The sequence below is a fragment of the Passer domesticus genome, unplaced genomic scaffold (genome assembly GCF_036417665.1).
Source record: "Passer domesticus isolate bPasDom1 unplaced genomic scaffold, bPasDom1.hap1 HAP1_SCAFFOLD_55, whole genome shotgun sequence".
Taxonomy (NCBI): Eukaryota; Metazoa; Chordata; class Aves; order Passeriformes; family Passeridae; genus Passer; species Passer domesticus.
The window spans coordinates 732,582-757,967 of record NW_026990163.1 but is presented as its reverse complement, the minus strand read 5'-3'; the positions used below and the strand labels follow the sequence as shown (position 1 = coordinate 757,967).

The following is a 25,386-nucleotide window of genomic DNA, read 5'->3' as shown; positions in this document are numbered from 1 at the left end:
TACCTGTCTGTGAAACTTCCTCCAGTAGGAGCAGACCCGTCTGGTGGGTGTCACTCCTGGAGGCTCGGGGAGGCAGCTCCTGCACCCGAGGAGTCTTCCCCTGACAGGACACATTTGGTCTTTTGTTCACCTAACACCGCATTTTTACTGAGAGGGGGTCTGAGTCAAAACAACGTTGAATTCTGCGCCTGAGACTGTAAGTGGTCTCCTCTCCCTTTCTCTCCTTCTTGTTCCCCTGTCTCTCTACCCCAGATCCTTTCAATTGTTGAAGGGTCGGGGCGTTCTGAGCCCCTTTCGTTTACTTTGAGCCAGGTCTTTTTAACTTAGCACCTTTGCCTCTTTTCTGTGCTGCACAGCCACTGTCTTTTTTGATAGGGGCAAGTGTGGATCTTTCTGCCTTTTCCTTTTCATTTTCCCGAGGGTGGTGGGTGTTGGTTCCCTCTCTTAACATCGTAAGCCATCAGTGTGAGGCTTTCTGAGTTCCAGAAAACAACGTTTATCCAAGTTGCGGGAATCCTTGCAGGTGGCGATGTTCATGTTAAAAAGTGAGAATTAAGAAAGTTAATTGTTTGGTTGTTTTCTCACTTCCTGGAGGTTACCACTGGCCAATTGTATGAGGTCAATTTTTGGGATGTAGTCATTGCAAAGTTGGCAGAATTAGGACAGTCAGGGGACTCCTCCCTTTCTAAGATCTTTCTCTGTGTCCGTCAAGTTAGAGCCATTTTAAATTTAAGGTGGGAACGGAGAAAACAACCATCAGTTAACACTTCAATCCCCAGTTCATGCGGTTCTCTCCGTCCTACCCCTCTTCCCTCTCCCGTGGGCCCAAAAGGTGGAATCTTGAAGGGAGCTTCCACAGTTGTCACAAATCGGGGTCCCCATCTCCCCAGCTCTCTCCAAGGTTCTTGCCCCTGCCGCCCGAGAAGTCCTGGCCAAACTTCTTGGGACCTTCCCCTTCCTGAGCCTTTTCCAGTTTGCAAATCTCCATCCCGAGTTTGCTTTAATCTCCCAGATCCTTATCCCTCACAAAATGGCTTCTGTGAAGCCCAATATGGCGGAAGTCTCGTGGCTTTTCCCGCCAACCCAGTCTCCTCTCTCTATAAACCCTTTCGTATGTTGAACAACCCCTTTCTTATTTAGACTCCTCCCATTCCCCTGCTCCTTCCCTTGTCCCTCTGCCAGTCCCTCCTCCGAAATCCCTGCTCCATGTTACATCCCTGAGGTGGAAACTGGAACATCAGGCATCAGGTCTCCCCGCCTAGTCCCTTAGCTCCTCCCCTCGCCCTCCTCTTTCTGGTTCCCATGCTTTGGCTTGTGGGGGGCAAGAGGTGGGACACCGGAAACTGGAGCCAATGCCCACAATATCAGCGGCTCCAGTCTCATACCATCTGGAGAGGGAGGGCAGGACACGAGCCCAGTGGACCCCAGTTTCTGCACCACGTAATTAAAGAACTTTGCAAGGCCCAAAAAGATTTTGGTAGAGATAGTGAACATTTCTGGGGAATCTTAAGGGCCACTCTCACGGAGTCAGAGGTAACCCCAGCCAATCTCAAACATTTGTTTTCCTCCCTCCTCAATCCCACCAAGTACACCATGTTGGAGGGAGTATGGAAAAAGGCAGCTCGGGAAATCCTCCCGACTCTGTGGAAGAATTCCCAGACTGGTGCAGACTTGAAAGGAGAGCCCATCTCTATTGATCATCTTTGTGGCCTGACAAACTGGGCACAAGGGCAGGTTCAAGCCGAAGTACAACCTCGAGAGGCTTTAAAAGAAGCCGTGTAGTTGGCTGAAAAGGCATTCCTCGCTTTGCAAGTTGAGGCTCCCTTGTTAACATACTCTAAAATTTTTCAGTCTCCATCTGAGCCTTTTACAACCTTTGTATAATGCCTCTGGAAGGCAGTGGAGTTGCAGGTTTGGGGTGAGGAGGCTTGTCAAGAGATTTTATCTGAGATGGCATCAGCTAACACCAATCCCAGGTGTAAGGTGGCCATCCTCAGCCTCCCATTAGAACGCCTCCCCCACCTTGCAACTCATGCTTGAAGTTTCTGCAAAAAAGTTTTCTGTGCTTCCGGAGGAACCTACTCAAAAAGATCATACACCAAGAACTGCTCTCAAAGTTGCTTTTGCCAAACCTCCCATTGATGTTTATCCTACTTTGTCTCCAGGCACGCAAACCATGCCAAGACCTGCTGGCCCGCCACCGCCCGAGGATTGCCTGTGTCATCTCTGTGTTAAGCCATGCCACTGGGCCCTGGCTTGCCCACTGCAGCAACAATTTCTTTAATTTAGATAGAGCCAGTCGCTTTTTGAGGAGGGGTCAAAAAAAAATATTTCTAAGTGCAGCCCCTCCCTTTGTGACAACAAAATTAAGGCAGAACAATTAAGTGTCCTGTGGGGAGGGCAGGGGAGGAGACCCCTTCAGACACATCCCACTTGTTGCTGACATAATTGACATGACTTTACCTGATGTGATTTCCAATGTTTCACCGGACATGACTTTTAAAGATTCAACATCTGCAACACCTATATACTTAAACCAAAAACCCATTCTGACAACATTATCTAAACTTTCTCCCTTCAGACTCCAGTTGACAAAGCCCGTCCGTCTCCGAAACTCTAATTTCCATGCAGTAACGGTTTCGCCCAAGACCCCAGGTACTTGGCACTGGATCCGTTGCAGGTATGTAATCATTGGGGATTCAAATTTGTGCACTCAGCAACGACATACTTAGCCATGCGCTTGAACTGGCAGCATCTTCATTAATTGCTGCAGGGCTCGAGCTGCAAAGTGACAAAATTCAGAGGATGCCACCTTGGAAGTACCTCGACCTCGAAATTTCGAATGGATAATGGGCCGAGGCACAAATCCAAGGAATGTAAAGCTTTCCTGCAACAACGGGGAATAAGACATACCGGCATCCCTTATTCCCTGACAGGTCAAACCATGGTGGAAGAGGTCTCAGCAGAGTCTCAACACTCGAACATCAGCGAGAGACAGTGAACATGGACCCTCCCCAGATGGGGTTGTCCAAAGCGATTTTCAGATTAAACTTCTTAAACTGCAGTTTTGAAAATTTGAATCCACCCATGACTCGGTGTTACCACGCAAACCCTCTACTGGAGCTGAAGGACAGGTCCTGGGTCATGGTAAGAGACCCGGAGACCTGGAAAGTGGAGGGCCCCTTCGATCTTGTCACCTGGGGGAGGGGATATGCTTGCGTATCCACTCCCTCTGGGCCTAAGTGGGTACCCTCCAAATGGGTCAAGCCATTTCTACCAAAAAAACGTTTGGCTTGTCAGGTAGTGCAAGTAGAAGATGTTTGTTGGAGGAGGAAGAAGAGACCTTTTTCAGATGATCTCATCATCCTGGAGTAGAACCACCCCCCTTTTTTTGCATTGTACTCACTGATTCTGCTTATTTTCCAGTAAACCCAAACCTAATGGCCCTCATCTGGCTTTGGATCACCGTCATCCTGGTTTTCATCTGGTCCACCATACCACCTGTTGATATGTGGATCATCCCCCAGCCAAAAGTTCACATCTGGAAAGCGCTCATCAAGGTCCTTGGCCAGGATCTTCTTTGTTTGACCACCGTTTCAGCAGCAGACCCCTTGTCGACCTGCCTTGTGGGGATCCCTTCAAACCTAGATGAGTTTCCTCCCCCTCTCAACAGTTCCCTGAAACTCCTTGCGCATTAGAAAGTTACTTCTCCCCTGGAATTAACCCTAACCTTGTCTGGAGAAATCTCCTCCCCAAATTAAATCATTCAGATTCTGAACCCCTTGAGTTTACCTTGCTTGGCTCCATGCCAGCCTCAGTTTGTGTCCAATTTCTGTTTTCCCCAGACGCCCTTGATAAATCCTACCTCCCAGTCCTTCAACACAATCAAGATTACACTGCTGGAAACTGGTGCAACGCCATTTCCCAAATTTCCATGGCTTCGACTTATGACCACAAATCCCGATCCCTTCCCCGGGGAATTTTCTTAATTTGTGGAGACCCAGCTTGGGCAGGCATCCCCTCTCGCCTGATAGGAGGCCCTTGTTCCTTTGGGAGGCTGACGCTGTTTGCACCCAACAATACCCAAATTTCAAATTGGAAATCTAGAAACATCACACACAATTCAGCCCATTCCTGGAGAAACCTTCAAGAATTAGATTCTAAATGTGACTTGGAAATTGTTGATTGGTCCAAACCTAAAGGTTTTGCAATCACAGTCCTTTTACCTTGGATGGCTGCGACAAAAGCTGCAGGTGAATTAGCTCACCTAGAGTTTTGGGTAGCCAAACAAGCAAACTTAATCTCAGCAGTCCTGAGCGACCTCCTATCAGATGAAGAAATAACAAGGCAGGCAACCCTTCAGAACAGGGCAGCAACTGATTTCCTGATCCTGCTCCATTACCATCAATGTGAAGAGTTTGAGGGGCTCTCCTGTCTGAACTTGACATCTAAGGCCAAGGATGTCAGGAATACAATTGCACAACTGAAGGACATGGTGCATCAGATTAAGAAAGAGTGCAGACTGGCTGGGGGACATTTTCTCCAGATGGGGCCTTTCAGGCTGGGTGGGCTCTGTTTTAATAACCATTCTTTTGTTCTGTTTAGTCATTTTAATTGTCTGTGTTGCTGCCAGCATCATATGGCAGCTAATACTAAAATTTCTTTAAAATACTAAAAGATGACATCTTCCCCAAGCATTAACTGAGTGCAAATTCCAACATCAGACCCGGAGGAAGAAGATCAAGACTCCACCAAAGACCATCTGGCTCCTGAGGAGGGCTGGTGGGCTTCTGCCCCACTAAGCTCAACCTTGGTTTGGGGACATTTACTTGGAATTTAACAATCAAACTGAATTTACTTCATTTTAAGGACTTGTTTTCTCCCCTTGTGATTAATTTTAAACAAAAAAGGGAGAGATGTTGTGTTGTGGTTTTTTGGGTTTTTAGTTATGCTAAGTTGTATATTGTAAGTTGGTTTGTTCCACTCACCCCTTTAGTTATACAATGGTTCTACCCAGGTTGCCTCCTCCCCCGCAATCCTTGTCAGTCTCTCTGTCTCCTCCCCTGTTGCCCCAGTTACAAATGCATCTTTTGTTTTGACTGAGCCTGGTGCCCTGTCCATCACTTGGCGACACATCCTCTCCATCTAGAAGCTTCTCTTCTGGGCATCAAGTGATTGGTTTAGGGGGTGGGGCCACTTCCCTAGTTACTCTCCATTGGTCCCACAGCAGTGTCCTTCTTTCCTTTTCCACTCCTTCCTGCTCCTCTCTTGGTTGGAGGGCTGACTCCACCCCTGTTGCCACCCCCCTTTATAAGTTGCTGTAAGCCTTTTCCTACTGTCTTCAGCTTATAGACCTCCTAGACTTTTCATCTCCCTGCTCCTCCCAATAGACCCTGTTTCACCAGAAGTCGAAGCCCGCTTTCTTCACTCCCCTCGGCATTGGCCCAGACTCCTTCAAGGCATTAGTGCGTAAGGCTTTCTCCTTGCAAGCGGAAGCGAGGAGAGTGCCCCGCCTCACTGTGGCTCGTGTGCCAAAGAGCTAGCCTGGGGCAGCCCTCAAGGTGGGCTTTTGGACTCATGTGGCCACATGTCACAATGATCCCTTTGGTTCCACAAGTTCCTACAGTGTAACAATGCCCTTTGGCTCCACAACGCACCGCATTGTCGCAGTGGTCTCCACAGGAAGGAAACAACTGTGCCCCAGTGGTGCAGTGGCAGATGAGAGGCAGTCACCAGAGGCCAAGGCTAGCCAGACTTGACTGTATTGGCAGATTTGGTCTGGGAGTAAGCATGGGATATAGGGAATTTTAGAGGCAGAATTCCAATTTTGGCCATGGCCACCTAGACAAGAAAAACAGTTCTTTTCCATAGGAATGAAAGCACAGAGCCCTAGTGCTTCACAGTCAGATGGGAAGTGGCCCTTGACATGCCAAATTCAGTGGGACCTGTCAGACAGCCCCCAGGAGGCTAAACCAGGTAGACTTGTTCTATGTTCCCTTGATTTCATGAGTCTCCACAATGTCACAATGTTCTCATGGATTCCATGAGGTCTTGCAATGTCACAATGGCTTTGTGGTTTAATGAGCCCCAGCAGAGTCACAGTGGTCACTTGGCTCCATGTGGCCCTGCTGTGTCACAATGGCTCCTTGTTTCTATGGGCCCCATAGTTTGATCATTGACCCTTGCTTCCACAGGGCCCCTGAGCTGCACAACGGTCTCCTTGATTCTATCAAGTTCCCCAGTCCCACCATAGTTTCCTTGGATCTCCATTGTTACAACTCACTCATGGTACCATGAGGTTCTGTACTGTCACCATGGTGTCCTTGGACCCACACTGTCACAACTGACCCTTGGTTCCATGAGGTTCCGTAGTGTCACCGTGGTCACTGTCAGAGGCTGGATGAGATCAATGTCCCGAGACACCTTGGGATGCTCGGAATGCGCGTGTGGGGCCAGGGCCAGGTCAGGCCTTGGTTTGTGGTGGGACAGAGCCCCACCCCACCCTGGCAGAGCTGTCAATCACACAGCAGGGGCTGTGCTAACCCAGCTCTGATTGGCTGAGCTGCCAATCAATCACACACTAGCAGCTGATGCCTTCCCTGACTCTGATTGGGCAAGCCACTGGCAGTCCCACCCTAGGGGCGGGCCAATGAAGGTCCAGGGGATTAAAGGCTGGAGCACGAGGCCAGCCCATGGTCTGGATCCTGCCTTCTGCTGAGGTTCTTCTGTTAGTAACAATGGAAACAGAACTGTTGATACTTACATGCATATCTATCGATTGTCTTTCTGTCTTTCTGTTGTTCTCTATTTCTTCTCTTTGTAATCCTACTTACGTGGAACGTTTTTGGATAACTGAGATAGTGGGTTCAATCCTTGTGTGGGCCATTCACTTCAGAGCTGGACTTGATGATCCTTGTGGGTCCTGTCCTACCAAGAATATTCTTTGCATCTGCCCGTGTTGAGAATATCTGGTTGTTGTTTCTCCTGTGCACCAAACTCAAGGAAAGGAGCCTTTGGTTCCCCCCAGCATTTCAGTGTTCTGGGGTGTTACAAGACCTGCAGGCTCACAATGGCCTCTTGTTTCCAAGAAGCCCCTAAGTGTCACACTGGCCCCTTGGTTCCATGGGCCCCAACAGTGCCACAATTATCACCTTGGTTCCACAACTTCCCACAGTGTCGCACTGGCCCCTTGGTTCCTTGAGGATCTGGAGTGTCACACACGTTTATGGCATTTGTCCTTGCTGCCCCACACATCCCCCTGCCCCACAAACAGCCCCGAGCCACCCGTGAGGGACAGGCCCTGCTGGCCCAGGCTGGGCTCAGGGCTTGGCCTTTCTGCTTCCTGCAGCCAGCCCAGGCCTTGCTCAGCATTGCAGTTCCCTGCCCAGAGCCTTGGGCTCCCTGCACTCCTGGCCTCAAGGATCTGCTCTCAGCAGTCCCTGGGGAGCCTTTGGCACTCCCTGCCCTCACTGGGGCCCAGCCATGCTCCAGGGGACTTGGAGTTTTGCTTCTGACTTCTTGAGCAGCTTCTTCATCCTTCTCTCAGTGCCTGAGGGTCCTAGATTCAGCCACAAATCCACTGTGGGGATCATTAACATACAGAAAGTCCTCGAGGGTTCTTTCTCTTCCTTCAATTGTCTTCCAATTGTCCAGGGCTTGTGCAGCTGATTGGAGTCAGTTTGAAGTTCTGTTAAAGAGGAAGATTTCAAAGTGCACCTCATGACTTTTCTTGTTTACTCAATGCAGTATTTTTTATGTTCCAGTTCAGAGAAGAGCTCATAGAAGCATTCCCCAGGTGATCTTGATGCTGAATGTCTCCTTAGGAGGTCTTGGCACAGAGAAGAACGAGCCCCCTTTGGGCTGACCCTGTTTGGACAAGCTGCTCCTCACCCCCAGCCTCACCATGTCTGACATGGCCCACCTGGCACTGACATCCCTGTGCCCTGCAGCAGAACCTTGTCCCCTGAGCTCTGCAGCTCCATGTCCCAGCCCATTGCACCATGTTCCATCTGCTCTCCTCAGGGCTCTGCCTACACAGAGGTCCAGGAGAAGTTTTCCTGTTGGGAAGGAAAGAATGGAAAAGCCTGAAGAGGTTTCCTAAACAACAAAACCCACTCAGGAACCACCTGCTCAGTCCAGGCTGCCTGGAATGGTGTCACCTTTCTACAAGGGACAGTGTAAGCAGAAATGATCTCTGGAAGCAGAATTCTCTGAGTCTTGCAGCTGAATTCACTGTCCCTGTCCTTTCCTTGGATCTCTGTTGCAGATGGAAGCTGCTGGTGCCATCATCACCTTTAACCTCTCTTTTGAATGCAAACAGATGTTCCCAGGTGTGCTAAGCAGGATTTGCTCAATGTTTCTACAAAACTTTTGTGTTCTTCTTGGAATGAAGGGGCCATTTTGTAGGGGGTATATGAAAGCAAGGAGTCAATTGTGACACTGGGGTCTCATGGAACCAAGGGGCCATGGTGACACAGCAGGGCCACGTGGATCCAGTGGTCCATTGTGACACTGTGGATCCATGGAGACACCCCCAGAACCTCATGGAACCAAGGAGTCCATGGTGACCCAGCGGGGCTGCATGGAGCCAATGGTCCCTGGTGACACTGCCCATCCAAGGAGGCCACTGTGACACTGCAGGAGCTCATGGAGCGAGGTAGGCCAGTGTGACACTGAAGAACTTCATGGCACCAAATATCGATGGTGACACAGCAGGGCATCATGGGAACCAAGGAGGCGCTGCTGGCAGTACAGAAACTCATGGAACCAGGGGCCATTGAGGCACTGCAGAACCAACAGAGCTGCTGGACCTTGTCCCCTGGCCCTGCACAGCTCGTTGGGAGGCACAGCAGGAGCAGCACCCTGGCAGCCTCGGGAATGCCCCTCTGGGATCCATGGCACACACTCCCAGGGCCTGGAATTCCAGTTCCCAGCCAGGAAAAGATGTTCCTGCCCTCAAAGGCAAAACTCTTAAGAAGGTGCCAAAAGCCAAGTGGAGCAAGATCTTACAGTGACATTTCACTGCCAGCCTTCATAACTTCACCCATGGTTGTTGTAGCTTGTGTATGAGGAATTAAATCAGGGCAGGGTCTTTGTGGGAGCTGCCCTGGGTCAAGGGGGACACTGAGAGAGAAACAGAGCAGGCAAAGAGAGGCAGGAGAGAAAGGAGGCCACAAACACAATCAACTGAGAATGTGGCACTCTGAAAACAGAAATGGAACTGACGGAAAATGAATGGGACAGAAATCAATAATTCTGGAAGTTTTATTTACTATCAAAATACATCCCACACAATCCCCAAGCCATACCCTCAAATCTGGATGTCCCAATCTCATTCCAACCCCTCTCACCCTGGAGGCTGTGGAACTGAGTAAGTTTTACAGGGGACTGAGTATTTTTGAGGAGGGAACAAGGCAATTTGAGGTGGGATTGAGCCCTTTTGGGGTACAATTGTGTTTTTGGTATTTTTAGTGGTATTCAGTCATTTTGAGGTGACAGATCAATCCATCTTGACTTTTGGATTGCAAAGATATGGAGAACACTTTCTGAAATCCCTCATGAATGCAGAAATCCCCCAGAATATGTCTCCAAACCATAAATTGCACCTGAAACACCTGTTGAATGATGGGACTTTAGACATTTTGATTATTTACTTTCTTTTTAGTCTTATTTCAGATGTTTTTAGGCAACAAAGACAAATCAGAAGAAAATTAGGGCCAAACCAAAAGGATAACCATCCAGGTGTCTTCCCAACATGGATCTCAGGGAATGTAGGTCACCAGGGCTCTGTGCAACATGGGTTCTCCTGTGAGGGATGGAGTTGGAGCAGTGCAGGGAGCTCTTCCTAGAGTCAGAACACATGCAGAACTTCCCTTACCGGTGGCTGCATTGGTGTCTGGTCATAGAGCCTCTCCCCAGTGTGGATGTGCTGGTGGGTGACGAGGGTGGAGCTGTGCTTGAAGCCCTTCCTGCAGTCGGGGCAGCGTAAGGGCCTCTCATCAGTGTGAATCCACTGGTGCTGGAGGAGATGGGATCTGGTGTGAAACCTCTTCCCACTCTCAGGACACTCGTAGGGCCTCTCCCCAGTGTGGATCATTTGGTGGATGATCAGCTGGGGCCTCTGGCTGAAGGTCATCCTACAATCCTCACATTTGTATGGCTGTTCCCCAGTGTGGATCCTCCAGTGGCAGATCAAGTGGGACCTGCAGCTGAAGCTCTTCCCACATTCCCCACACTCGTAAGGCCATTCCTCAGTGTGGGGGTCCCAGTTGTTGGTTTCTCTGTGTCTGGATTGAAAGCACTTGAGACAGTAGTTCATGTTCAGACTCAAGTGTTTATTATTTCTTATCTGTAAAACAGTCTCACTACTGTGAGTTCAGCAGCTTTTCATTAGAAGGCAAAAAATAGCCAACAATCTCTTGTTACAAGGTCTTTTAAGATGAAACTATTCAATTAAGAACTGACACCTAGATTATGTTCCCTTTTAACCCAATAACTGCTCCCAAAGGGCCTGCAACGCAGTCTTTTCTGCCCAATTACAAAATGCCACCCAAACCCATGAAGAAGAAGGAAGAAGAAGCATGAAGAAGAAACCCAGGACAACACCCTGTGCCCTCCATCTTGCTTCCACCCACAACATACTAAAAATCCCAAAACCTAAATTTCTCAGCAAGTGATGCACCTACACTACTCTCTATAATCTATTTCACACTTTTGTAGACTCTAATCTATCTTGAATTCTAGAAAACTTTCTCCATGAATCAGGGTCAAAGTCAGTGCTCCCCTGGGGATCAGGACATGGCAGAGCAGAGAGAGAAATATTCCTGGTGCCCTGGGCTTCCACAGGGCAGCTAATGAGCATGGGAGGGACTCACCTTATTTTAACAGCCTAATGAGGGCCAATGTTTACAGCACATGTCTTAACCCCCTACGATTTAAAATATATTATGGCTATGTTGTTGTCACCTACAGAATATACCGTGTGGGAAGGGAGATGGAAGTGTTTACTAAATCAATTTGTAGCAGACTATGCTTATAATGAGGCAAGGGTGGAATTGACAATCAACCATCTAGCTGGAAAATAACACCACAGCCTGCCAGATGATCAAGCAGCAGGTATCCCCAGAGAAGTATTGGATGATACAAAAGAGATGGCTTTGAAAGCTTTAATCCAGGTACCGGATGGTAGCACCCCCAGTTTGGACTATGTAAACATAAGTCAAGAACCTGGAGACCCTCACATGAAATTTATTGATCACCTTAAACAGGCACTAGAGAAACAAGTCTGGGATGAAAAGACTCAAAATTAATTACTAAACTCATTAGGGGTAGCCAATGCCAACCCGGAATGTAAGAAAGGGCTGCATGCCCTTCCACTAGAGCCAGAACCCACAATCTTGCCGATGATTGAGGCTGTAATTGCCTCAGGACAACAGAACATGTAGCGGCCGTATAAGCCCAGGCCATTGGGCAAGGAGTTACAGAGGCCCTAGTGGCCATGCAATTCCCCCTTTAAGGGACCCCAGCAACATCTACAGGGCCCAAAATATGCTTCCAGTACGGTCAACAAAGACATTTTAGAAAAGATTGTCACCAGGGGAGGGGGGTATCCACTCCCTAATGGAAATCAACATCAAATTAAGCGGAATTTCTAAAAAGGTAACTACACCAAGCAGCCATCAAAAAAATACCACCTGAGTGCAAGGTGGCCTCACGCTATGACACAAATGTTGAAGGTGATGATGCCTACAATCACCGAGGGTCAAATAACACAAACATCCCTGACAGATCCCCTACACCCCGACGATGCTCCGCGTTTTGCTTTTTCGGTTCCTACCATCAACCGAGAAGCCCCTAGGAGGCGCTACCACTGGAAAATTTTACCCCAGGGCGTGAAGAACAGTCCAGTAATATGCCAGTGGTATGTCTCTTCCTTGCTTTCACCAGTCAGGGCAAAGGCAACCAACGCTACAATTTTCCATTACATGGATGACATTCTCGTCTGTGCTCCAACTGATGACGAACTTGCTCACAGTCTTGACCTAACAATCAGTGCATTGGTTGCTGCAGGGTTCGAGTTGCAGCAGGACAAAATTCAAAGAATGCCACCCTGGAAGTATCTAGGTCTTACAATTAGCAAAACAACTATTACACCACAAAAAATTAAAATTCGGAATTCCATTCGAACGCTTTCTGATGCCCAGCAGCTGTGCGGGTCTCTGAATTGGGTAAGGCCTTGGCTAGGCATTCCCACCGAAGACCTGGCCCCCCTTTTCAATTTATTGAAAGGGGGAGAGGAGCTTAGTTCTCCTAGGTCGCTCACCCAAGAGGCACGAGCTGCGTTGGAAAAGATCCAAAAGTCCATCTCAGAGAGGCAAGCCCATCGTTACCAGCCGGGTCTGCCCTTCAAATTCATTATTCTTGGGAAATTGCCACACCTCCATGGAATGATCTTCCAGTGGGAGGACATCAAGAACACCAAAAAAGATCAAGGGGCTAGGGACGCTCTCTTGATTATAGAGTGGGTGTTCCTTAGTCACCAAAGGTCCAAAAGAATGACGAGGCCACAGGAGCTGGTGGCGGAGCTGATCCATAAGGCTCGCCTTCGGATCAGGGAGTTGGCAGGTGTGGATTTCACATGTATTCACATACCACTCAAATTAGATTCGGCCCACTTTACAAAAGCTATGTTGGAACACCTTCTCCAAGAGAATGAGGCCCTGCAGTTCGCTCTGGACAGCTACACCGGTCAAATTTCTATTCATCGGCCGGCTCACAAAATTTTTAATTCGGAAGTCCAGTTTAAATTATCTCTTCAGCAGATTCAGAGTAGGACTCCTCTGAAGGCTCTGACCGTTTTCACTGACGCATCCGGCGCCTCCCACAAGTCAGTCATGACTTGGCGGGATCCGCAGACTCAGCAGTGGGAAGCTGACATCAAGGAGGTGGAAGGATCACCTCAAGTAGCTGAGTTAGATGCTGTTGTCAGGGCTTTCGAGAAGTTCCCTGGACCATTCAATCTGGTCACCGATTCCGCTTATGTAGCGGGCGTAGTTGCCCGTTCAGAACAAGCGATTCTGCAGGAAGTGTCCAACGTAGCCCTCTATCAATTGCTCACCAAACTAGTAAATTTAGTTTCTCACCGAGAGCAACCATTTTATGTGATGCATGTGCGGTCCCACACTAACCTGCCAGGGTTCATCGCCGAGGGGAACAGGAGAGCGGATGCCCTCGCTGCTCCTGTGCAGGTGGCCCCGCTCCCAGACGTGTTCCGCCAGGCTAAGATCAGCCACCAGCTCTATCATCAGAATGCGCCGGGTCTGGTCAGGCAGTTCCAACTTAGCCGTGACCAGGCCAAGGCCATTGTGGCCACATGCCCCCACTGTCAATCCTTCCAGCTTCCAGCAGGGGCTAACCCCCGAGGATTGGCGAGTTGCGAAGTGTGGCAATCCGATGTTACACACGTCCCTGAGTTTGGCAGACTGAAATTCGTTCACGTATCAGTAGATACCTTTTCCGGCGCAGTTTTTGCCTCCGCCCACGCAGGGGAGAAGGCAAATGACACCAAGAAACACCTTCTTTTAGCCTTCTCCACGCTGGGCATTCCAAAAACATTAAAAACTGACAACGGCCCAGCATATAAGTCCAGGGAACTGCGCAACTTCCTGCAGCAATGGGGAATAGAACATAAGACCGGCATCCCCTATTCCCCAACAGGTCAAGCTGTAGTGGAGCGGACCCATCAGAGCCTCAAAAGGGTCCTTCAACAACAACGTGAGGCAATGAAGATGGAGTCCCCCCAGGTCCGCCTTGCCAGGGCCCTTTTCACAATCAATTTCTTAAACTGCTCTTTTGAGAATCTAAATCCACCAATTGTTCGGCACTTTGGGCAACACCAACAACTGCAGCCGAAAGAGAAGCCTCCAGTTCTCGTAAAGGACCCCGAGACCTGGAGGACGGAGGGACCTTTTGACCTTGTCACCTGGGGGAGGGGATACGCCTGCGTTTCCACTCCCTCAGGTCCAAAATGGGTCCCTTCAAAATGGGTCAAGCCATACACCGCCTCCAGTAAAGTTTCAACTAAGAAAGTGGCACAGGTCGAAGAGGCCTGCTGGAGGAGAAAAAAGAGGCCTTCTGAAGGAGGTTTAGACCTCCCGGAGCAGAACCATTCCTGATGTTTTACCTTTATGACCTTTTGTCTTGTTCTTTTCAGAAAGCCCGAGAAAGCCCATCCCCATGACCCACATCGAGCTGATCATTCTCTGGAACCTTTTGGCCATCGCGAGCTCATGGATTGTTCCTCAACCTAAGCAAAATGTTTGGAAGATGCTCGCTGGCGCCCTCGGCAGAGATCATTTGTGCCTCACCGCCACTTCGGCAGCAGACCCCTTGTCGACCTGCCTTGTGGGGATCCCACTTCCTCCAAAGGAGTTTCCCGAGCCCCTTTACTCCCTCCTTAAACCCCTTTCCCAAAATAAAGTTTTCCGTCCCTCTAGTCCCAATCCCAATTTAATCTGGAGGAGGCTAATGTCCAAATTGAACATATCTAAATCTGACCCCACCGAATTTAAATTGCTCGGCTCCGCATCAGCAAATTTGTGTGTTCAATTTCTCCCTTTCCATGACCACGACGAAAATTCTTTTACACCGATCATAGAACCAAATCAAAACTACGCGGCAGGAAATTGGTGTTCTGTTACCTCCCATATTACCATCGCCCTCTCCTTTGAAGATAAACCCAGATCCCTTCCCAACGGTATATTTTTCATTTGCGGAGACCGAGCATGGGCAGGCATCCCCCCTCGCCTTCTAGGAGGCCCGTGTACATTTGGACGGCTGACGCTGTTTGCTCCCAACAATTCCCAAATTAAAGATTGGAAACAGAAAATTGTCGCACACAATTCGGCCCGTGTAGCAAGAGATCTTAAAGATTTAAATGAACAGTGCGACTCCAATATTGTTCATTGGTCAAAGCCAGAAGGTGTCGCATGGACAGTGTTTCTCCCATGGGTGTCTATTGCGAAGTCTCTAGGTGAATTAGCCCACCTAGAGTGTTGGGTAGCCAAACAAGCCAATTTTACCTCAGCCGCTCTAAGTAACCTCCTAGCAGACGAGGAAATAACAAGGCAGGCGACTCTCCAAAACCGGGCAGCAATAGATTTTCTATTGCTGCTCCATGATCACCGGTGTGAAGAGTTCGAAGGGCTCTGCTGCCTCAATTTATCATCCAAAGCCGGGGACGCCAGAAGATCTATTGACCAAATGAGGGGAATGATCAGCGACATTAAGGAGAAAACATCAGACTGGCTGGGAGACATCTTTACGGGATGGGGTCTCTCGGGTTGGGTAGTCTCTATTTTGAAAACTGTTGTTTTAGTCCTTTTCATTTTACTGGTCATTTCAATTGCAATTTCTGTCGTTTGGAGAATTCTTAGAGGGCTTATCGTTAAGTCGATGTCTGCTGTGGAAGTGAATCGAGTGGTAGTCGAAGAACAGGTTATGGACGGAAGTCAAGAAGAAGAAGGCACCAAAGAAGACGAGCAATTAAAAGACAACCCCTGGTCAGATGAATCCTCAGAAGATGGTTTTTAAGTTACCCCACTCCTCCTTTTTTTTTAAACAAAGAAGGGGGAGATGTTGGGGTGCATTAGTTTTAAGTTGGTTTATTCCTGTACCCCCCATTCCTGTTTATGGTTCTGCCCGGGCTTTCTCTCTCTCCCTCTTCTGAATTGTCCCGTCAGCTACACTTTATCTTTCCTAAATTCCTCCCTAACTGCCTGTCTGTTATTCAGGGTCCTTGCCCACTCATCCAGAACATTCTGGCCTGGACATTGAATGATTGGTTTAGAGGTCAGGGTTCAACCCCTAATTTATTTACACTGGACATCTGAGCTGTTTGTTATGCGTTATTCCCTCCTCTCAAAATTTTAGATTGGTCGCTGTGTTCTAGTTATAAGACCTTGCCGAGCAAGCTTTTTTGTCCGCGCCCGATGCACCATCAATAAACACCTCCTTTTTCCCTGTCGGCGTGGTCCAAAGCCTTTTCTCCTGCGGGACGCAGCCCAGCTTCTCTCCTCACGGCTCTGGGGGTTTCTCGCCCTTCTGAAGGCATTCCGCCTTAAATACCTCACTGCTGCCGGCGGTGCTGGCCTGTGCAGCCGGGCGAGTCAGAGACCAAGAGGTCAGCAGTAGCCGCTGCAAGATCCCATAGCACTGAAGTCCAGCACCTCATCTCCCAGTTGCCAAACACCTTATCACCAGGCACAAAATAGGAGTTGGTGAGTGCAAAGTCTGCTTTGCTTGTAATAGTTTTAACTGACTATTTTGTCCATGCAATATCCACAGGACAGATGGGGCCCGAAGATTGGTGAACTATTAATCTTTGGAAACTGCTGATCAAGGACTGATGGATTTTTCACACTGTCATCTGTACTCTCAGTCGCCTCACAAAAAGAAATTACAGTGTTGGACCTGTCTCCTGACCCACCTTGTTTTACACCCCAATGACTAACAATTGCCCAAGCCATATTACTCCTTGAACAGGATGCTGGTGACGCTTCACTAGTGATGTGGACCCAGGTGATAAGTCATGATCAACCAAAAATCGCCTGCACTCTGGAACTTACCAATGAACATATTATTTTGATAGGGCTTGTGGACATGGGAGCAGATGCGACAAGTATCTCACGTTCCAAGTGGCCTCCTAACTGGGTGCTCAGAGCTAATGCGGGATTGTCCAGGATCAGAGGTGACAGTGATAGTCTCCAAAGTGCAGAACTCTTCAACATCAAAGGACCTGAAGACCAAACTGCTACAACAAGACCATTCGTGGTAAAGGACCTTCGTGTGTCCCAGCTAAGAACATCAAGCCCTACCTGCAGCCACAGAGCGTGGATTCACCAAAGGAACCCCCAAGTCCACCCCAGGACAAAAACCACCAGACAGCGACTCTAGTACCTGGACTAGACAATTCTTTTGAAGATGACATATAAGAAGCTTCTACTCACCTTCCTCAGCCTGTTTGCAACCATGCTCCTCACGAGTGGATGGGTAGCTCCACAACCAAAGCACAACATATGGATACCTCCAGCAAAAGCCATGAAACAAGACACCCTGTGCCTGTTGTCAGCTCTGACGACCCCTTCTGCACCTTCCTAGTGGGGTTGCCTACAGATGTCTGGCCACTAACTGACAATTCCACCCCCAGTGTGAGAGATGACAATCCTAAAGGCAAATGCAAGTGCAACCTGTCGATGCTTGGGACTAATGGAAGCTTCTGCATGCAGCACTTGAACTCCAGGAGGTAAAAATTCTCAACTCTGTAAAAATGGACTTTTGTGTAAGGTTTTATTACCGTCTGAAATGGGAAGAAGGTGAAAGACCCAAAATTACAAGAGAAAAAGAAACTATCAGGAGAGACATCTCCCCATATCATCCCACTTACAAAAAACAGAACCAATGGTGTAATTGCACCTCTTCCATAATTTCTTGGTCCGGTAGCTACCCACTTCAGTTGCCACAGGATGTGTTTCTTATTTGCAGGGATGTAGCGTGGCCTGGTATCCCTTCACACATCAAAGGCAGACCTTGTAGCTTGGGGAGGCTTACCTTGCTGGCACTCAACATCTCACTTGATTAAAAGAAAAAAGTCATGAGGTGTAGTTTGAAATCTTCCTCCTTAATATAACTCCAAACTGACTCCAGTCAGCTGCACAAGCCCTGAAGACTTGAAGAGCACTGAAGGAAGAGAAAGAGCCCCAAGGGCTTTCTGTATTTTAATGATTCCCATGGTGGATTTGGGGCTGAGTCCATGACCCTCAGGCACTGAGAGAAAGATGAAGAAGCTGCTCAAGAAGTCAGAAGCAAAACTCCAAGTCCCCTGGAGCATGGCTGGGCCCCAGTGAGGGCAGGGAGTGCCAAAGGCTCCCCAGGGACTGCTGAGAGCAGATCCTTGAGGCCAGGAGTGCAGGGAGCCCAAGGCTCTGGGCAGGGAACTGCAATGCTGAGCAAGGCCTGGGCTGGCTGCAGGAAGCAGAAAGGCCAAGCCCTGAGCCCAGCCTGGGCCAGCAGGGCCTGTCCCTCACGGGTGGCTCGGGGCTGTTTGTGGGGCAGGGGGATGTGTGGGGCAGCAAGGACAAATGCCATAAACGTGTGTGACACTCCAGATCCTCAAGGAACCAAGGGGCCAGTGCGACACTTAGGGGCCTCATGGAAACAGGAGGCCGTTGTGAGCCTGCAGGGCTGGAACCCCCCAGAACACTGAAATGCTGGGGGAAATCAAAGGGTTCCTTTCCTTGAGTTTGGTGCACAGGAGAAACAGCAACCAGATATACTCAACATGGCCAGATGCAAAGAATATTCTTGGCAGGAAGGACCTCCAAGGATCATCAAGTCCAGCTCTTCAGTGAATGGCCCACACAGGGATTGAACCCACAACCTCGGTGATACCAGCACCATGCTCTAACCAACTGAGCTAAGAGGTGAAAATGACAGAAATTTTTACTGGCAAAATATAGACAATCAAGGAACTTTGGCAAAGGGTTTAACATAACATCCGCTTCAACATAAAACTCTTCTCATAGCATTAACTTCATTTGCTTAGCCCACTTGACCTAAAAACCTTTAACTCTTAAGATGCTAAACTACCCCAAAATTTTCCAGATAAGTAGGATTTGAAGAAAAATATATAGAGAACAACAGAAAGGCAGAAGATCTATAGAAAGACACACACATAGGAACCAACCACTCAGGTTCCAGCACCACTGACAGAGGAAGTCCAGGAGAAGGCAGGATCCAGATCATGGGCTGGCCTCGTGCTCTCGCTTTTGAGACCTTTGGCCTTCATGGTCTCGCTCCTGGGGTGGGCTGCCAGTTGCTTGTCCAATCAGAGTCAGGGTAGCACCAGCTGCTAGTGTGTGATTGATTGATTGACAGCTGAGCCAATCAGAGCTGGGTTAGCACAGCCCCTTCTGTGTGATTGACAGCTCTGCCAGGCCAGGGCTGGGGGCACCAGAGACCAAGGCTGTGCCCCACCACAGACCAAGGCTGACCCGGCCCTGGCCCCACACGGGCTTTCCGAGCATCCCAAAGTGTCTGGGTACATCAATCTCATCCTGCCTCTGACAGCAACCACGGTAACATTACGGAACTTCATGGAAAGAAAGAAACAATTGTGACACTGTAGTGCCTCATGGAATCAAGGAGACCGTTGTGAAACGCGGGACCCCCAAGGAACCAAGGGTCCATGGTGACTTTGTGGAGCCCATAATGTCACGGAGGAGCAATTGTGACACAGCGAGGGGGAATGGAGCCGAGGGGCCATGGTGACACATCAGGGCTTTGTGGGAGCATGAGGCCATTGTGACATTGCAAATCCTCATAGAAGCATAGGGCCATTGTGACACTGCAGAAGCAAGGGGAACATTGTGACACTCAAGGGCCTCATGGAACCAAGGAGACCATTGGGACACTGTGGGGTCCCACAAAACCAAGGGAACATGGAACAGGTCTGGCTGGCTGGGCCTCCTGGGGACAACCTGACAGGTCCAGCTGACCTTGGCATGTTGAGGGCTGCTTCTCATCTGCCCCTGAAGCACTGGGGCTCTGGGCTTTCCTTCCTGTGAGAGAGAAGTGTCCTTCTCCTCCAGGGCCCCATGGCCAAAACTGGGGTTCCTTCTCCAAATTTCCTTATATGCAAAGATTGTTTCTAGATGAAATCTGCCAGGACAGACAGATCTGGCTGCCTTGGCCACCTGGGGGCCACCTCTCATCTGACTTTCAAACACTGGGACCATGTGCTTTTCTTTCTTATGAGGCAAAACCATTCATCTCGACCAGCCATCAAATTGGCAAAAATTGGGCATCTGCCTCCAGCATTCCCTATATCCAAGGATAGCTCCCAGACAAAAGCTGTTGAGAGTTATAAGTCTGGCTGGCCTTGGCTTCCTGAGGGCTGGCACTCATGTGCCTCTGAAACAGTGGGGAGATGTTGAGGTGTGATGTCATGGCTTGCCTCAGTTCTCTGGGTTTCTCCCTGAAACTTCTTTTCCCAAGTGGGCTGTCAATCACCCTTCCTTTCCCCACCCTTGACCCCTGCTGGGCACTGTCTACCCAACCAGAAATTCCAAGGAGAGCGTCGAGCAATTGGCAGGTTCAAAAGATGCTCTCCACCCACTGGGGGGCCATTGGCCCACCCAGGTGTCCCTCTCACCTGAGACCTCCTCCCCCTGTACCTGGTTGGTGGTCCCTGTGTTACCACGCCCTCCCCAGTCCCCAGGTAAAAGGACAAGCAGACCACGAGTTAGGGGTTGTGTTGGAGAGTTCTGGTGGGAGAGTTCAGTGGATTGTTGCAAGAGTCAGAGGCCGTGCCACCAAAATAAAACTCTGGATTAAAAACTCTCCATCAGGACCCACTCCTTTCTTCACCTCACCTCAAAGGTTTCTCTGGCTCAGGAAGGCCTGAGGAGTGACCCCCTCAACAGCAAGCTCCAGCCTGCAAGCTCTGGAGCTTGGGGCATGTCCGGACTTGTCTCCACGTGTCCAGCTGCGACCGCAGGTAACTGAATAGCGTCTCTGGGGAGAAAACTCCACAGGTGCCACTATTTGGTCAGCAGCCGAGGCCAGAGAGACCAAGGCAGTCCCGTCAGTAACACTGGTCAAACTCCAATAGTGGGGCTCTGTGCTTTCCTTCCTAATGTAAAGGGCTCTTCTTCCTGTCCAGGTGCCCACAACCAAAATTGAAATTCCACCTCCAAAATGCCCTATGTCCAAGGATAGCTCCTAGATGAAAGGTGCCAGGAGAGACAGGTCTGGCTGGTTTGACCTAAGAGTGGCCACCTCTCATCTTCTTCCAGAGCATTTGGACTTCATACTTTTCTATTTTGTAGGAGCACATCATCCATCTTGACCAGGTGCCTATGGCCAAAACTGGGATTCCACTTTCAAAACTCTGTAGATCCAAGGATTGCTCCCCAGTGAAAGCAGCCAGGACATATAGGTCTGGCTGCCCTTGGCCTCTTGGGGGCTGCTTCTCACCTGCTTTCCAAACACTGGGGTTGGTGCTTTCCTTCCTATGGAAAAGAACCGTCCTTCTTCTCAAGGCATCTGTGGTCAAAGTTGAGATTCCTCCTCCCAAATTCCATATATCCAAGGATTCCTCCATTACAAAAGCTGCCAGGAAAAACAAGTGAGACTGGCTTGGCCTCCCAGGAGCCACCTCTCTCCTCTTCTGCCTTTGAAACCCTTGGGCTCTGTGCTTTCCTTCCTATGGTAAAGAACCATCCTTCTTCCTCCAGGTGTCCATGTCTGAAATTGGGATTCCACCTCTAAAATTCTGTATATCCGAGGGTTGATCCCAGGCAAAATCTGCCAGCACCATCAAGTCTGGCTGGCCTTGGCCTCTGGTGACTGCCCCTCCAACACTGGGGCTGGATTCTTTCTTTCCCATGGAGATCACTGGGACACTGTGGGGACTTCATGGAACCAAAGGGGATCATTGTGGCACCACTGGAGCCCATGGAACCAAGGGGCCGTGGTGACGCAGCAGGGCTTCATGGAACCCAGAGACCATTATGGCTCTGTGGGGCCTGATGGAACCATGGAGACAGTTAGGGCCCTTCAGGGCCTCGTGTCACCAAGGGGGCATTATGGCACCTCAGGGCCTCATGGAAGCAAGGGACCATTAGGACACTGTGGGGCCCCATGGAATGAAGGGAAGATGGAACAGGCCTGGCTGGCTTGGTCTTCCAGGGGCCATCTGACATGTCTGGCTTATGTTGGGATGTCAAGTGCTGCCTCACATCAGATCCTGGATCACTGGAACTTTGTGTTTTCCTTGCCATGGAAAAGAACTCTCCCTCTTTTTGATGTCCATTGCCAAAATTGGCATTCTCCCTAAAAAATTTCCAGTATGCAACAATATCTTGCAGAATACACCTGACAGCTCTGGCTGGCCTTGGCCTCAGGTGGTCACCTCTCATCTGCCTGGGAAAACACTGGGTCTCTGTTCCTTCCTTCCTATGGAAAAGAACTGCTTTCATGTCCAGGGGCCGTCGCCAAAATTGGAATTTGGCCTCCCAGATTCCATATATCCAAGGATTGCTCCCTGAAAAAAGTTACCAAGACAGGCAGGTCAGGCTGGCCCTGTCCTCTGGTGATTCTTTTAGAGTATGAGCTGAATGTTTTCATTTCAAAACACCTCGGAGAGCACCCAGAGATGTCCTAAGGAGGGGTTTTGAGGCCTTGGGCACATGACCACTACATATGAACAAAGGAGTTCTATGCTCTTGTGCTGTTGTGGTGGTTTTCCATCACGGAAGTGATGTTCTAACAGAAGCTGCTAGCAGTTTCCTCTGTGTCTGACAAAAAACCAATCAGTAATTAGCTCGGAAAATTGACAGTCTGTTAATCCACTAAGGAAACTACATGCCTCTGTGAAGACACATGTTGAAGATCAGAAAGCCTGGGAGGGTCTCTTTCCCTTCTGGCCGGCAAAGAGGTAACAAGGCTGGCCCAGCCCCCGTCTCAGCCGGGCCGGGCCGGACGGCTCCTGACGTGGGTCCAGGCCCCTTCCCAGGGAGCCCCCCAGGCCCCATCGGCTGCCGGGCAGGGCAGGGGAGGCCGCGGGGCCGAGGCCGGGCCGGGCCATGGCTGCGGTTGCCAACACCTGGGCGCTACCGAGCCCTGCCCCGCCGCCAGCCCGGGCCCGGCCAGGATCCGCCAGGCCCCAGGAGCAGCTCCGGGCCGGGCCGGCTCGGCCAAGACTCTGTCACCCTTGGGGCTCACCCGCAACCCCTGGGCAGGGGGAGGAGAAGCCATGGGCCCCGGCCGTGCTGCTGCTGTGTTCTGGCCTGGCTGCTGAGATCCTGGCCCTGCCCCAGCGCAGCCCATCCTGACACAGCCCCAGCGCAGCCGCTGCAGAAACCTCCATCGTAAAACAGCTCCGGCTGCAAGAACCCAGCCCGGCTGGGGTCACGGAACCATCTGCAGGCCCTGGGAGAGATATTAACTCTTTCAGTGCTTCCATCCTCCATCAAGTGAGAGAAATGGACAAAGTGCAGGTACGCAGAGGAGCAACATGAAGACACTGAGGTCAGTGAAGAGGGAAGTCAGGTCCCAGATGGGAGGCATGAGGAAATGCCATGATCTTGGGGCTGAAATTCTCTTGTGCCGCGCTGCTGTCTAAATCCTCTACTCCCCCGAGCAGGGGAGGAGACTGCACAGCTGAGCTGAGGCACAGCAGCTGACAGCGGGGGGGCACTTCCCAGATGCGCCAGGGGCGTCCGGGCAGCGCCTCAGCAGGAGGCAGCAGTAAGCAGCAAACAGGCGAAGAGAGTGAAGGAAAGACTCCTCTCAGGGGCAAAGTCCAAATGTTTACTGTCTCCAGGGAAGCCAGCCAAGAGAAGACCAGGAGCAAGGGGATACAATACTATATAAAGGGGGTGGAACAATAGGATGAGGAAGATACAATAACCAATGAGGGAGAACTTAGGAGGGAGCAAAATCATAACAGACACGCTGGCTAGAGAATAGGGAAGGTAGTAGGGAGGGACTCTTGTTCCTGATCCAATCACCCACTGCCAAGGGGAGAACTTTCTGGAAAAAGGGGAGGGGCCAGTGGGTGATGGACAGGAACTCAGGGAGCGGTTAACAGAAGGTATCCAGGGAAACAGGGGAGGAGATAACAAACTGACAACTCTCACATATGGGGAGGGGTTACCAGGGGAGGAAGGGGAATCCCAGGACCGAACCATTTAACAGGTAGGGGGAACAGAACAAATCAGCTCTAATGGAACTGAACAACACACCACAACACTCTTGTAAAGCTATGGAGAAGGATGTAATTGGTACATCAGACTGTCTTTTCCCTATAATACATTGAAAAGTATGGCGAGATGACTTGTTCAGCAAAGGCCTCCATGCTAAAGTAAGCAGATGTTGAAGTAGCTGTGATCCCATTAGAAGTTTGAACAGAGAAAGAGAGCAGAGTGATGAGATCCTGTGCCCCCAGAAAGAGAAGATCTCTGTTCTCAGAGATGAAGATGATTTCAGAAATAGATGAAGAGAACCTTCGCTCTTAAACAGGTCATCTTTAAACTAATACTCCGTAAATTGAAATGGCCCATAAACACAACTGTGTGAAAAGCTATGAATAACTGGGAGGGACTTTACCATTACAGATTTTCCGGGCAGCTGCTATTCATGGAAATTGAGAGCCACGAGATAACACTTTTCTTATGGAGAAGTAGCCATAACATGAAAGAGAGACTCCTCTCCCTAAGTGAACTGAAGAGAGACTATTCTAGAGGTGGTAAACTGACTCAAAATTTTAGGTTTTGCCTCTTTACATTGTCAGTAAAAAAGAAAAGGTTGTATGGAGAAGAGAAGTATTCTGAACATTTTGTTATGATTCTTAATATTCTTTCTTTTAGTTACTATTAATAAACTTTTCTTAATACCCTTTTAAAGTTTTGAGCCTACTTTGCCTTTCTCCTAAACCTATCTCACAGCAGAAAATCAGTAAGAATATTGCAGTGAGTGCACTGGATGCACTGAACCCACCAAAGTAATTGGTGCATGGGCCAAGAAATTTCAAATTGGTGAACCAAAACCACTACAGAAACCTTCTTGATGAAATGCATTAGAGCAGGGGGAAGTCAAGGCAGAGGCATGGTTTGTCAGGACTGCTTGATCATAATGAGCCCTGTGGAGTATTTGGAGCTGAGCGTTGAATCTCAGGGCCTGAGAGAAGATTGCACAAAGCATTCCAAGAGTCAGTATCAGAGGAAACGCCCAAAGTGTCTCAAAGTATTATGGGTCCCACTAAGATCCATCCCCAACACAGGCTCCTCATGGACTCCTTGGAGGAGAGAACTGGTTGCCAGGATTGCACAAAAAACTTCTCAGAGACTCAGTGTGGAAGAGAAAATCCAAAGTAGCTTAAACACCTTGAGTATCTCAAAGTATTAATGAGCCCCACTGAGTGTCAGTACAGAGCTCTCAAGGGACTCCTTAAAGCAGATAATTGGGGCCATGATTGCACAAACCTCTCACAGACTCTGTATCAAAAGGGAAACACCAAGTACCCTAAAACAACTGAAGTACCTTGAAGCATTAATGAGCCCCACTGAGTGTTGTTACTGACAAAGCCTCTCTAGGGACTAATTACAGTAGATAATTGGAGGCCATGGTTGCACAAACCTCTCAGAGAGTCTAAGCCAAAAGACGAACCCAAAGTCCTTTGAAAAACCTGCAGTCCCTGGGAGCATTGATGCGGCCCTCAGGGCCATTGCTGAGCAAGGCTCCCCAGGGACTCCTTCCAGCAGATCCTTGAGGCCACTGGGATGTGGGCTAGGGGGGGATGCTGAGGGCAGGACAAGGGGCTGACAG

General features: G+C 49.5%; 1 long non-coding RNA gene across 1 annotated transcript; it reads right to left on the bottom strand.

Moving 5' to 3' along the window:
* Positions 1 to 17,329: 17,329 nt before the first annotated feature.
* On the bottom strand, positions 17,330 to 21,635 carry LOC135292892 (uncharacterized). The gene is made up of 2 exons (XR_010355055.1): positions 21,034 to 21,635; positions 17,330 to 17,736 (listed from the first exon to the last, which is right to left on the bottom strand). It is a non-coding gene; the product is annotated as an uncharacterized LOC135292892 (long non-coding RNA).
* Positions 21,636 to 25,386: the final 3,751 nt, after the last annotated feature.